Consider the following 14,109-nt stretch of genomic DNA (forward strand, 5'->3'; position numbering starts at 1 on the left):
TTACGATCCGTTTGTCAGTCAAGTTATTAGGTTGTCAGTTAGTTATAAGATGATACTCATACAAATATTCAGCTGACAGTTACCACACACCACGACTTATTGAAATGTAAACCATAGCAAACGATCGCTTGTCCGCACCGACCGGCTATTGACAAAAGATCGTAAAATAAAAAAAATGACGTCAGTAATCCATAATATGGGCCTAAACTAAGATAATACAATGGTTTTCATCATTTTTTATATCTCTATTAACAAAGAAAATACTAATTTGTAGCGTACTCGTTTTGCTGCTTCCGGCGACATCTTTGTTCTGTCAAAACACGCAATGCATTCTGGGTAGCCCTTGCTCCCAAGGGTGGTCTCGGAAAATTTTTCGATATTACGGCCCTTAAACTTGCCTCGCAACTTAATTTTTCACAACACTTGCACTAGCGGGAGCGCACATTTTTTTGAGATTGAGGGTTAAGATTGAGGGTTAAGCAAAGGAATTGGAATTCACCCTAAGAAACAAAGAAACGTCTCCATAGAGGGCTTTTATTGGTGAAACGGTAGCACAAAATGTACATTTTTCAACATAAGAAACATATTTCAAGAACAATTAAGTGTGTTATTCGCGATATAGCAGATGCTAAAGTTAAGCGGAGTTTGCTAATTTTAGAAGCAATAGATTTTTTAGGGTTCTACCTCATCAGGACTAGGGTTTAGCCTCCTTGAGGACTTCTGGAAAAGGTCGTTTTGAGGTCACGCCGTAGCTCTGACAAACATGTATTGTTTATTTATGCTTCTCACTGTGTCGTGAGGAGAGTTTTGACACGCGATTAAGTTTCCGCCCTGTGCGCTAAATGACGGAGGAAGACCTGCAAATTTCAAGTACGCTCCGTAAAGGCCGCTCGGCAATAATTACGTATCAGGCGCTTATTAATTGTGATTTATGCTCCATGTATGTGAGCAGGATGTGTGTGTGTGTGTGTGTGTGTGTGTCTGGCAGAGGGGGAACACACTGATTTCCTGCAGCTGTGCGTTCGCACGTGGATGAATCAGTGTTTCTGGACGCAGATGGTTATATTTTTTGCCACAAAAAAACAACAACTTTGAAATCATATCAGATTTGGTTTGGTTGATTTCTGATCAGACTGTTTTTAATTAGCGGGATGTCTAAAGTAGTACACGGAGAGAGCGGCATTCGTTTCAACTTTAAATCACAGTTTGAAACGCGACGCTGTTGTTGACTGTGATATATTAAGACTCGTGCCCCCCCCCCCCGCCCCCGCTGACAGATGTTTGCAATCGTTGGGGACACGCAGTCGTCGTCGCGAAACGTCTGATTGCGCTAGCGTGACATTCGTGCGCTGGTCCGACGTCGGTTTTGAAGTTCAACAGTTGCCGTCGAGCAAATCCTGCTTGTCTCTCAGATTTAAAGGTGAAGTAAGTAGTTTATAGTGCCATCTAGAGGAGAGGCTGAAATTTACAAAAAAAAAGAACTGCTCCTCTGCTCACCCCCTCCCTTCCCTGAGCGCTACGGTATCCGCAGCCGGTCAAATGTCGTCCTCGTCGTCTTTCTTCGTGTCGGCAGATGAGGTTCGTGAGGTGAGGGAGAGGGCGGAGCTACCGCGGCCGTAGCAGACGAAGCGGAGAGAGAGGAGGCGGGACTTCCTGCTACAAGTAAAGAGACGCTTGATTTGTTCTCTCGCGTTTGTCCTTACAGGCTCCGGTAGAAACATGGCGTCTCGCTGCTAACAGTGGCTATGCAACCGCGGTCCGCGGTCATGTTATTTAACATGACTTTTTGAAACACTACGAAAATGAAACAAAAACTATTATACAGCGACTAGACAATGCAGGAGCACATAATATGTATAAAAAAGTGGATTTTGGGTTATATAAACCCATAAATACTACACAGTGTCCTTTGAAAGTAAGAAAACTGTCGCGTTGAACATGCCGAACGTGTTTCCTTCTTGGCTTAAATCGATGTTTTGCAACCTGACGTCTGGGTTTTTTTTTTTTGTGTTTTGTTGCCGCGCTTCCCGGTGGAATCCGTGGATTTGCGAAGTTAAACTCGTCAGCAGGGGAAATCAAATCCGTCTCCCGACTTCCCGAGACTTTACATGTGTCTCCGCCTGACGCCCTGCGCGAGCAGAGAGACGCAACGCAAACAGAGTCAGGACCGGGGGCTTCGCCGTGTTTGGCCGCGGAGACTTTTCAGTGAAAACAGCTGCGGCTGCAGACGAGGACGAGGGCGAGCGAGCGTGGATCAAAAGCAGTGGAGTAACTGTGAGCTGCCAGAAATGAAAAGAATGAGCTGAAACGTGCAAAAACAGTCGAGGTCTGCGCTTTGGCGGTTTACCTACAGCTACTTTAGACTTAAGAGGGTAAATCAGGACAGTTTCTCGTCTGTCATTTTGACGTCAATCACTGCGTCAGAAGTAGGAAATCCAACACACACACAATGTTAATTTCAACGTCAATGGCAAATAAAGAAGTCGACTTAAAGGTGCATTATGTAACTGGATATAAAATCCTCCTAATATGTCACAGAGACTCAGGAATAATGTTCATATAACAAACTGAACTCACCAACAACAACAGTACAGACAAAATATTTGCATTAAAATAAATATTTGCAGACTGCAAATAATGTTTATGTTTTGAAATCATGTTTTGGCATGTGGCGCCACCTACCGCCGTAGACCAATCATTGCAGTCGGTAGAGTCTCTGCTGTCGAGCAACCACGGGTTGCCAGTTACGTCAGAAAACGAAACTGAAAAGACCTCTGTATTTTGAATTTGAATGTAGTATCTGTTTTTGGCCACATTCTTGCATATGGCGCCTTTTAAGCATGGAGTGGAATAAAATCCTATCTTAAAAGATGCAGAGTCATCATTTCGACGGCCAAAGTTAAGTAGAAGAAGAAGTAAACACTGCAGGTTCCAATGAAAACCGTGTCTATTTCAGTTATTTAACCAGGGTGTGATGCATGTTTTACTGTGTAAATTCCCACTTTAGATACAACTGGAGATGGTTGACAGCCTTTCGACTGAATTGATCATGTAAATTATTGATTTTTTCAGCAATAGGTTGATCTGATTTGACTGGATATTAGTTATTATCAGTGTTTGGCATGTTATTTTTTAAAGAATTATGAGCTATAATTACCAGATATGTCTCCTTAAAGGTGAAGTAAGTAGTTTATAGTGCCATCTAGAGGAGAGGCTGAAATTTACAACAAAGAACTGCTCCTCTGCTCACCCCCTCCCTTCCCTGAGCGCTACGGTATCCTCCGCCGGTCCTCGTCGTCTTTCTCCGTGTCAGCAGATGAGGTTCGTGAGGCGAGGGAGAGGGCGGAGCTACCCAAGTGGAGGCGGGACTTGCGCTACAAGTAAATCGTCGCTTGATTTGTTCTCTCGCGTTTGTCCTTACAGGCTCCGGTAGAAACATGGCGTCTCGCTGCTAACAGTGGCTATGCAACCGCGTGTTATTTTACATGACTTTTTGAAACACTACGAAAATGAAACAAAGAATATTATACAGTGACTAGACAATGCAGGAGCACATAATATGTATAAAAAAGTGGATTTTGGGTTATATAAACCCATAAATACTACACAGTGTCTCTTTAAGTAGTTACCAGGCAATTTGATAAGGATGTGGATCCTCCCCCCATGTTACTTTAAATTCCACTGTATGTTCACTGAACTGAATATTTAATATGTTTAATGAGTGAAAAGGACCCTTAATAGACTAAATTATGAAAAGAAAATATTGTTCACTAATCTACACTGTTTTAATGTTGGCTGTGGGACAAAGTGAGACAAGAAACTCATCAAATTTTATACGTTATTGTAGATATTATCATGACTACAGTATGTTTGTAAGAGTAGAGCATTGAAACACAACAGACGTATGATTTTAACACTGATATTTCTATTATTCGTTATTATTCCATAACAGGAAATGATCGGAAGCCACTGTTCGAAGCTTTTAATCCCATAATTACACCAACAAATATTGACATTTTACCTCCTGACAAACACACACACACTCTTTCTTCTTATGTGTGTGTGTGAGCGTCTCCAGGGCCTTTAACCCTCACTGTCCGTGACACACAGCAGATCAGCCCGTCTGCTTCTTATCTCCTTTAACGCAAACTCACACAAACGCAACGCGCGGAGGTCGTGTTCCACAAGTGTGCGACGTATGTGCGACGCAGACGTGGAGGGGATAAAAAAAAAAAAGGAGGATTAAATCGAGAGAGCGACAAGAGACGGCGTCTGCTTTGTCTCTCCGTGCAGTTTATAAGAGCTTTACCATTTATGGGCGGAGCTGACGGAATAGTTATGCGACACGGCCCATAGTCTATTTACTCTTAACTACACAGAGGAAACTTCCCCTTGTCTTTTACGGACCACAGTGGCGGGCCTGCTCTTCTTCTTCTTCTTCTTTTTCCCTCGCTTCCTTTTCCCTCTAAAGCTCGACTTGTCAGCCCTTTTCCTCGTCTTCCCCCCCGCGATGAAGCGCTGATGCCAGAATAGCTCGAGGGGACGTTCAGGAGCGCAGAGACCGACGGAAGTGTCGAGGGAGACGACGGCGCTGAGATGTACTTGTTGTTGTTGTTGCTGCTGCTGCTGCAGTTGTGGAATCCTTTTTTTTTTTTTTTTTTTTAGCATCAACACGATTATAGATTCGGTTTGTAGCTGCACTAAAGCGAGCCGAGGTTACTTCGGGGTCACGTCGTCAACCTAACCCACGGGTTTGACAACTGGGTTCTTTCATTTTGAGAGTTGTCGGTGTGCTGAGAGCTGGTCTTTAAACCGTTTGGTCCTGTTTTGTGACTTAAAAGCCACATTGTACTCCCCGACTGCGCAATGCGTTATCCGGTTGACGGTTTGGCGCTGCAATTTCCCGCCCGATCAGTAGGGGTCGCTGCGCAAGGTTGTTGTGCTTTTGGCTACAGTGAGCAATGGCGTCCGAGGGAGAAAGACTGTTGTTGTTGAAACAGCGACCGTTTCTCACTTTTCTTTGTCCCGGAACGCAGTTTTAAGATAATTTGAGGCGAAAAATTGGCCATTTAGAGTCTAAACATGTGCTGTGTGTGTTAAGATATGACGTATTTATAGTTTGGCAGCAGCGTTATCGCCGGAGATCAGCTCCGCCCTCTGTGGACGCTCGGTGCTCACTGTGAGCCGGCACAGAGCAGCTTCACTCGGCTGGTCCTGAGGACCAATCGCAGCTCTTGCCGTTTTAGCGCTGCTCTTTTCGTTGAATAAACATGCCGCTCCAGTTCTACTGTAGGCGCGCTAACGGCGCTAAAGGAGCTAACGGAGCTAACTGGTAAACGGTGCCTGGACTCCAGTGCCGTGGCATGGAAAACTGCATTACTTTAGAGACTCATTGTAACGGCGTCAACTTTAAGGCATGCCGCTCTTCCATGACGACTGACCGGGAAAAAGACGCGCATGACGTCATGTTTACGTGACTCCCGATTGTTAAAATGAGTCTCTAAAGTAACGCTAAGCTTTAAAAACAGAGGCGCACATACGCAGTACACAGGTACGCTGGTTATTTGTAGCACTGCTCTTTTCGTTTAATAAACATGCCGCTCCAGGTCGACTGTAGGCGCGCTAACGGCGCTAAAGGAGCTAACGCAGCTAACAGAGCTAACTGGTAAATGGTGCCTGGACTTCGTAAACATGAAGTCACATGCATCTTTTTCTGGTCAGTCATCGTGGAAACATGTCATGCGTAAACGTTGACGCCGTTAATGGTGTTATATATATATACTAACTATACTAGTTAGAATACTAACTCTATATATAATACTAAGGAAACGTAGTGGCGTAAAAGTAACAAACATCTATGGAAATCATCAACTAGCCTTCACGCTAACATGCTCAGAAGCCATTTTCTTGTGTTAAGACGTATAAGCTGCAGCAGTTTAGAGAAGTCTTGTAAGTATTTTGGTGAGATCTTGAATCCCTCAGAAAGCTTAACAGGAGCTTTGTGCGGATAAAAGCTCATTAACAAACACAGATGTGTGCGATTGTAGAATTAAGATTTAAGAAACAGATTTGACGGCGAGGTCTCGTCAGTGATCGAACGAGGGCCGTTGCGAACGTTAGCCTCTCTGCTTTTGGAAAGATGGTTTTGTTCTGCTATTCAGCTTTTATCCTTGCCTTGTCTGACGAAAACAGAGCTGGCATCTGAAGACGCCGGCCGCCCTCCAAGACGGGCGTAAGAAAAGTGTGTTTTTTATCTTTTGTACGGTGGTGAGACAGCGAGAGAGAAAAAAAAAACAACCAAAACAGCGTCTAAATCCTGGTTTATACAAGATGCGCTTTTCCAGTCCTGAAGCCATTAAAGTCAAATGAAGAGAATCAATGAGGTGATCAAATGTTAGATTCACTTATTTCCTGGTTCAGTGGATGTCAAGTAGCTGCCTACATTTAACAACTTATACTTTCTGGCTCCTGCTCTTAAATCCCCCTTTTATGCTTGTTTTCTAAACACAAGATTTGACTTACTTTTAAACAAGTTTTTCCCAAAAAAAACCCCAGATATGTGTGATATTAAATACAATAGAATTATCTTGACAGACAGCAGGACAAATAGAATCAGTTATTTTTTATCTTTCCATTTCAGCTTGTGACGTAGTGTCGCACATACAATGCATACAAATATAAGATAAATATACACATAGGTTTGGTTTGTTTGAATATAAAAATACTACAATCGCACATCTAATTTAATACATAATGTTAAATGCCACTTCTCAAAGTAAATTGTAAACAGCAACGGGCCTAGGGTTGAGCCCTGTGGAACGCCATATTTAAAAGCATAGCTTGACATTTGGGAAAATGATTATTTGTTTGCTTTTTGGACTCATTTGGTTTTGTTTGTGAGGCTCACTCTTCAAATGTTTAAAATTCAGACTTCTCGTTTATTTAATCTGAGTTTAAATGGAAAGAAAGGAAATAGTTAGAAACTGTTTCAGCAGCCCCGGTTGTCCCAAAAAATCACATCACATGAACAGTTGATTAGTGGTCTTAAGAGCAGAGATAATTACTTATTAGATGACAAGCAAATTACAATTGTGAAATTGTGAAATTATGGGAGGCCGTAATTGACCTTCTGTTGCTTCTGTGCTGCCCTGGTCAACCCTTGAATTATCATTCTCCTTTAGTATTACATCCTTAATTATTATGATTAAAACTGTGTTAATGCAGTTTTTTTTTTTTTTTTTTAGTTATTCAAGTGCCCGTTTGAAACAAATCTTTTTTTTTATCACTGTTATTAAATCAGAACCAACAAACCAACAATAATGGGGAGTGAAATATTCGTCTTCTCGTGCTTGAAAATGTCCTCTTCTGTGGCATGCCTGGGCAAACCATTTGATTAAAGGTCACATAGAGTGGTCCTGTTGCACATAAATGTTAGTTATGGAGGTCTACTTACATATATTAACTTGTTTTTATGGTCAAAAACCTCCAAGTTGCTGTAAACTAGCCGATAGAAATCCTATTTTCTGACAGTGTTTCTTTGCTGCGAGATTTCAGAGTGAACTTTCACCCCCAGAAGACAGAGTCTTGTGATTGGCCAGTACTATCCAGCACATCCGTTCTCAGAAGCGCAGCGCCCCCCTCTGGAACGGCGGATGCACTGCACCTCATTATCAAAACATTGTTTTAACAGTGTTTAAAAATAGCTTCTTCACGACTCCCCGCCGCAGTCACTTTTATGACTTTAAGCCGGAGTCAGACCCAGAGTCAGAAGACACTGTCGCTCGTGAAACACCTCCACAACGGACGTTATTCTTCTTCTGCGGTTCAATGTACGTAAACCGGATGTGCCCGGACTAGTGCCCGGAGCAGGACGATCTGCTGTTCAGGAGAACCGCTGCTTATGTAACTATTACGGGATTTTCAGTGATCTCGTTGAGCCCCGAGATTACAATAAAACACAACGTTCTCAGCAGTGGCTGAACTGTTTGTTTCGAACCGTCAGGGCTTCATAAACAAGGTAATGACGCAGATACACACCAAAAAAAACTGCGATAATTGGAACTTCCAGTCTAGTTCCGCTTTAAACTAACACACACACACACACACACACACACACACACACACACACACACACACACACACACACACACACGCATACCAGACGCGACGCGGCGCTGCATCATTGACAGTCTGGAGCGGAGCGGGTGGACGCAGCATCCCATTTCGATTAGATCACGTCAGATTAGGCGACATTACATTTGCGCTAACCAGATTACACTATTCCTCATCTAACACACTTTTGCCTCCTAATGCTCCTTCAGCCTCATTACCCAGGACACGACCATCTAAAGGAAGCAATTTACGGGGGACGGGGGGGGGACGGGGGGGGTGTCTTTCTCACTTATAAACTCATACCGCTGGACACATCCACCTCAGTAGTCATCAGTCAATTAGGAAAAATTCCTCCTGTTTGAGAAGCTAATGGCTGTGTTTTCCGCGTGTGTCGTGTCGTGGGTGTGTTTATATTTATTTATTTATTTATTTTTTTGTACCGTTGGTGTCTCTTGTGTGCTTTGTGCTTTGTGCAGGAAAGACTTTTATGGTGCTACTCTGCTTGCCGCAGTAATCTTGCACGATGTCTGAGGAATGTCTCGTCTACAGGCTGAAACAATAGCAGAGCAGGAACGGTCGTCGTGGCGGAAATAATGACCAACACCTCAGTCTTAAGGCCAGATGTCTGCAGTCCAAGTCTCACCTCATAAAAAAAAAAAACCGTGTACTCCCGGTTCTGGCTTATCAAGTGCATTAATTATTAGTGCAAACACGTCGTGCGTACAGTATGTTTTACGTGGTAATTAGTGTGGGGAATGGACCTCGCTGTGCGGGGGGGGGGGGGGGGGTTATGTGTGTGTGGCCCGTGCACGTGCTGCGTTTCCACATAACGGTGTGCGAGGGCATTCATCCGAGTGTCCCCCTCGCCTTTTGTTTACACCTTTGAGCTCCTCCTCGCGATGAATCGTATGAAGTTCCAATCGCCGCGTTCCAAAAACGGACACGATGAAGCCAAAGGGATCAAACAGTCGAATTTGTGCGTCCGCAGGCGAGCGAGGTGAGATGTGAGATGAAACGGGAGGAGGAGGAAGGCTTGTTTTGCAGGAAGTGAGGTTCACTGGCAGCGGCCGAGCTGCAGCCCCCCCCGTGGGCAAATTACTCTTTTTATAACAAGGAAAAGGGGGCGAGATGTCATCCCGCACATACCCTCCACAGCGCCCCCTTTTGACATAGCTACGTCATATTTCATCTTATTCCATAAATTATCTATTGCCTTTTTTCAGTTGACAGCTTTAAATAGCAGTGGCACCGAATTTGAACTTGTGCTCACTGAGTTTCTTGCAGTTTTTTTTTACCGTATTTGTGACAAAAAAATATGTTAATTACAATGATTTTTACAAGGATTCCGTCGACAGCTTGAAGTTCAGTGCAGCGGTGATCGCTCTAAGACGGCAAGGGAAGCTCGGCTTCCTTTAAAAACAGGGTTTCTCAAAGTTTTGATACCCGAGGGCCAATTTAGGAACCCAACGTTGGACTGAGGGCCGCCACAGAAAAATAACAAAAAAAAACCAGAAAGAAATCCCATTTGTAATAATTTTAATGACCAGATTGCAGTTCTACAGTTTAGCGTTAACTAATATAAGCGTTAATATAATGTAATTTAAGCGTTAATATAATAACGCTTTATAATTTACTGTGTAATTACCCAGTATTTTGGCCATTGTTCTTACCTTCTAATTACAGGTTAATACCAAGTAACACATTTCTGTTACCATATATTTACTGGGTAAATAGCTAGTAATTGGGGGCTGTAGCTACCTGCTTATTACCAGCTTATTACCCAATAATACACTAAAATTCACCATATAGAAACCAAATAAATACCCAGAATTTTAGTCTGTATCCAGTAATGTCCAATAAACATTTAACAAGCTTAGTAGCTCCTGGATTAAAACTATCAACTGTAATTCATTGCGGGGCCGCCAGAAATGCTTCTGCGGGCCGCCATTGGCCCCCCGGGCCGCACTTTGAGAACCAATGCTCTAAAAATGTTGTATTTAATGTTACAGTACATTTTAATAACACTATTAGTATCACTAGTTTGTTCAGAATCAGCTGTTTTATTAAAACCACTTGAAGCTCCTCTACGGGATGGCGGTGAGCTCGGTGATATTGGACAAACGCGGCAAAAAAAACGTGACTTCCACGGAAGCTCGGCTTCTCCGGGAGTCAATGGAGCAATGGGCTTCTGTGTGGTGATTGGTGATTGGTGGAACTGTCTGAAAGGTGGAAGCAGTTTTTGATTTTGGGTTATTTACTCCACGACATATATATATATATAGACCATATTCATCTGTACATATACACGTGTCATTTCAGTTTTACGCAATTGTCGCGTTTCCTTGTTCTGGTCGTTGGTTTGCAGAATTTATGCAAGGATTTATGTATCAATGATGGTCCTGAAATGAGTTTCAAACATCAGCGACCGTCACCGGTTGAGTGGCTCTTTATCGAGCGTGTGTTTAATGATGCAGTGTTGCTGTTTAATGGTCAGTGTACGTCAGACTTTATTATTGTCATTGGCGCAACGGAACAAAATTGCGTTTCAATTTGCTGAGACTTTGTGCCGAATAAATCGGTCGGGTCAAACTATAAACTAAAGTGGTGATTGCTGGTGTTTTATTTATGTTTTAATTTATATTTGTATCTATTTTAAATGTATTAATACATAAATTCTGCCTCCCACTCTAACTGGTAATGAAAAGTAAATACAACCGTACATGTTTGACCCTTTATTTGATGACATTTTAGAGGAAGCAGAGCTTCTCTTGCTGTCTTCGCGCAATCGCCTCCGGAGTATACGCATACTGTATATTGTACGATAAACAAAGAAGGAATAAGCCCGTTTCTTTAATCTCAGTCATATATTCAAAAACAATTATATTGTGTTTACATAAATACATCTGTAATCGCCTTAATTACTCATGCTAACCGGGTGTTCTCGCTGCCCCAGTGGCCCCTTTAAGCGATAATTAAGGCCCCGCTGAAGCAGATAGTTTGACCCCGGATCGCTGCTCACATTATGTTTCCCGCCAACCGTGATCTTTCCTCAGCCTCAGCCAATTAGTTTTAGTGTTGTAAGGGTTAGATGCAGCAGTCTAATGCAGCACAAGTCACGTAGGTTACGTTTAAAAAAAAATAAATAAATAATTACGACCTATTCGATACGGCGATGTGAGGACTTGTTAAAAGCTGCAGCGATTACAAGTTTGCAAGTTATTCTGGGGGAAAAAAAAAGGCAGTAAAATTCAGTTTTGAAGTTTCACTACACTGAGTTATGGTGTAATAATGGGCCTCGGTGATGCTGGACTTTTTTTGCCCGAAGCTAAATTCATGTCATCATTCCTTGTGGGAATAATGACTTAACACAGAGCAACGACTTAAACGTGTCAAGCTTTTTTGGAGCAAGAAGTCTTAGCGAAGTTTCCTGTCGCCTTTGGTTGCTTTACACGAACCCAACAAGTTCTTGCTAATGTCTGCATCAAAGAAAACGGCTACAAACGAGTAGTTTAGCATGCTAAGTTAGCATGACAACAACACAAGAGTGACAAAATGCCTCTTAACACCACGTTTAAAACTAACTACAGCAATTTTTTTACTCTGCTATTTACGCACTGCTGAATATAAAATTGGTATTATATTTTTTAGTTGTGAATTAGCTCGTGAAAACTCAAATATGCTAACTTCGTACGGGAAGTCACTGTTTGAACTGGGATTCCAACTGAGAAACTTCTCGCTGTTAGCCACTGGTGTTAAGCACTGTACGAAACTATATGAAACTATATGAAAAGTTTTAGCATGAGCTTCTGGAATTAGACAGAGTAAGGTTAGCTGTTTCTATGCTAGGCTAATATGCTGCTTGCTATATGCTCATCTTTTTTTGTATCTTAACTACAATTACTTCTTCTAAAAATCTAATTTTAGCTGAAGCATTATGCGTATGTTGTCATGTATTTTTCTAAATTAACAATTTGGTGACATAAAATGCATGAAAATACAAGATTTACATATTAATTGGTTTGGCAATGACATAAATTATTAAATGCCAGTTCACAAATATCAGGGAGCATGTGAGTGTAAATTGTGAACAAAAAAGGGGCCTAGGGTTGAGCCCTGTGGAACACCACATTTAAAAGAATAGATTGACATGATGGAAACATGTACTTATTTGCTTTTGAACAGGGGGATTTTAGACATCTTGTTTGTTTCTCTTTTACATTTGACTATGCGTCACATCACATGCACGTAAACACGATAAAAGTGTTATGCTATAGGCTAATATGCTGCTTGCTATACCCTGGGATTAACTCAACTTTATTTGTATCTTTACAACAATTATTTCTTTTAAAAATCCAATTTTAGTTGAAGCATTATGCTTATGTTGTCATGTATTTTTCTAAATCAACAATTTGGTGACATAAAATGCACAAAAATACAAGATTTACATATAAATAGGTTTGGTTTGTTGTTGAATAAAAACACAACAATGACATTAATTATTAAATGCCAATTCACAAATATCAGGGAGCACGTGAGTGTAAGTTCTGAACAAAAAACGGGCCTAGGGTTGAGCCCTGTGGAACACCATATTTAAAAGAATAGATTGACATGATGGCAACATCTACTTATTTGCTTTTGAACAGGGGGATTTTAGACATCTTGTTTGTTTCTCTTTTACATTTGACTATGCGTCACATCACATGCACGTAAAGACGATAAGAGTGCTATGCTATAGGCTAATCTGTAACAACCCGTTTCTTGTTACAGATTAGCCTATAGCATAGCACTCTTATCGTCTGAGGGATTTTAGACGTCTTGGTTGTTTCTCTTTTACAATTGACTATGCATCACATCACATGCACGTAAACATGATAAGAGTGTTATGCTATAGGCTAATCTGTAACAAAAAACAGGCCTAGGGTTGAGCCCTGTGGAACACCACATTTAAAAGAATAGACTGACATGAGGGATTTTGAGACGTCTTGTTTGTTTCTCTTTTACATTTGACTATGCGTCACATCACACGCACGTAAACACGATAAGAGTGTTATGCTAAAGGGCTAATCTGTAACAAAAAACGGGCCTAGGGTTGAGCCCTGTGGAACACCACATTTAAAAGAATAGACTGACGAGGGATTTTAGACGTCTTGTTTGTTTCTCTTTTACATTTGACTCTGCGTCACATCACATGCACGTAAACACGATAAGAGTGTTATGCTATAGGCTAATCTGTAACAAAAAACGGGCCTAGGGTTGAGCCCTGTGGAACACCACATTTAAAAAGAATAGACTGACATGAGGGATTTTAGACGTCTTGTTTGTTTCTCTTTTACATTTGACTCTGCGTCACATCACACGTACGTAAACACGATAAGAGTGTTATGCTATAGGCTAATCTGTAACAAAAAACGGGCCTAGGGTTGAGCCCTGTGGAACACCACATTTAAAAAGAATAGACTGACATGAGGGATTTTAGACGTCTTGTTTGTTTCTCTTTTACATTTGACTCTGCGTCACATCACACGTACGTAAACACGATAAGAGTGTTATGCTATAGGCTAATCTGTAACAAAAAACGGGCCTAGGGTTGAGCCCTGTGGAACACCACATTTAAAAAGAATAGACTGACATGAGGGATTTTAGATGTCTTGTTTGTTTCTCTTTTTACATTTGACTATGCGTCACATCACATGCACGTAAACACGATAAGAGTGTTATGCTAAAGGGCTAATCTGTAACAAAAAACGGGCCTAGGGTTGAGCCCTGTGGAACACCACATTTAAAAGAATAGACTGACTTGAGGGATTTTGAGACGTCTTGTTTGTTTCTCTTTTACATTTGACTATGCGTCACATCACACGCACGTAAACACGATAAGAGTGTTATGCTAAAGGGCTAATCTGTAAAAAAAAACGGGCCTAGGGTTGAGCCCTGTGGAACACCACATTTAAAAGAATAGACTGACATGAGGGATTTTAGACGTCTTGTTTGTTTCTC

At 41.7% G+C, this 14,109-nt stretch overlaps 1 protein-coding gene across 1 annotated transcript in view; it reads left to right on the forward strand.

Annotated features, from left to right (window-relative positions):
* Positions 1 to 14,109, forward strand: part of cacna1g (calcium channel, voltage-dependent, T type, alpha 1G subunit) — a gene marked incomplete at both ends in the record, with an annotated part of 267,406 nt that overhangs the window by 158,499 nt on the left and 94,798 nt on the right. The window lies entirely within an intron of this gene.

The sequence above is a fragment of the Microchirus variegatus genome (assembly GCF_963457635.1).
Source record: "Microchirus variegatus genome assembly, chromosome: 17".
Classification (NCBI taxonomy): Eukaryota; Metazoa; Chordata; class Actinopteri; order Pleuronectiformes; family Soleidae; genus Microchirus; species Microchirus variegatus.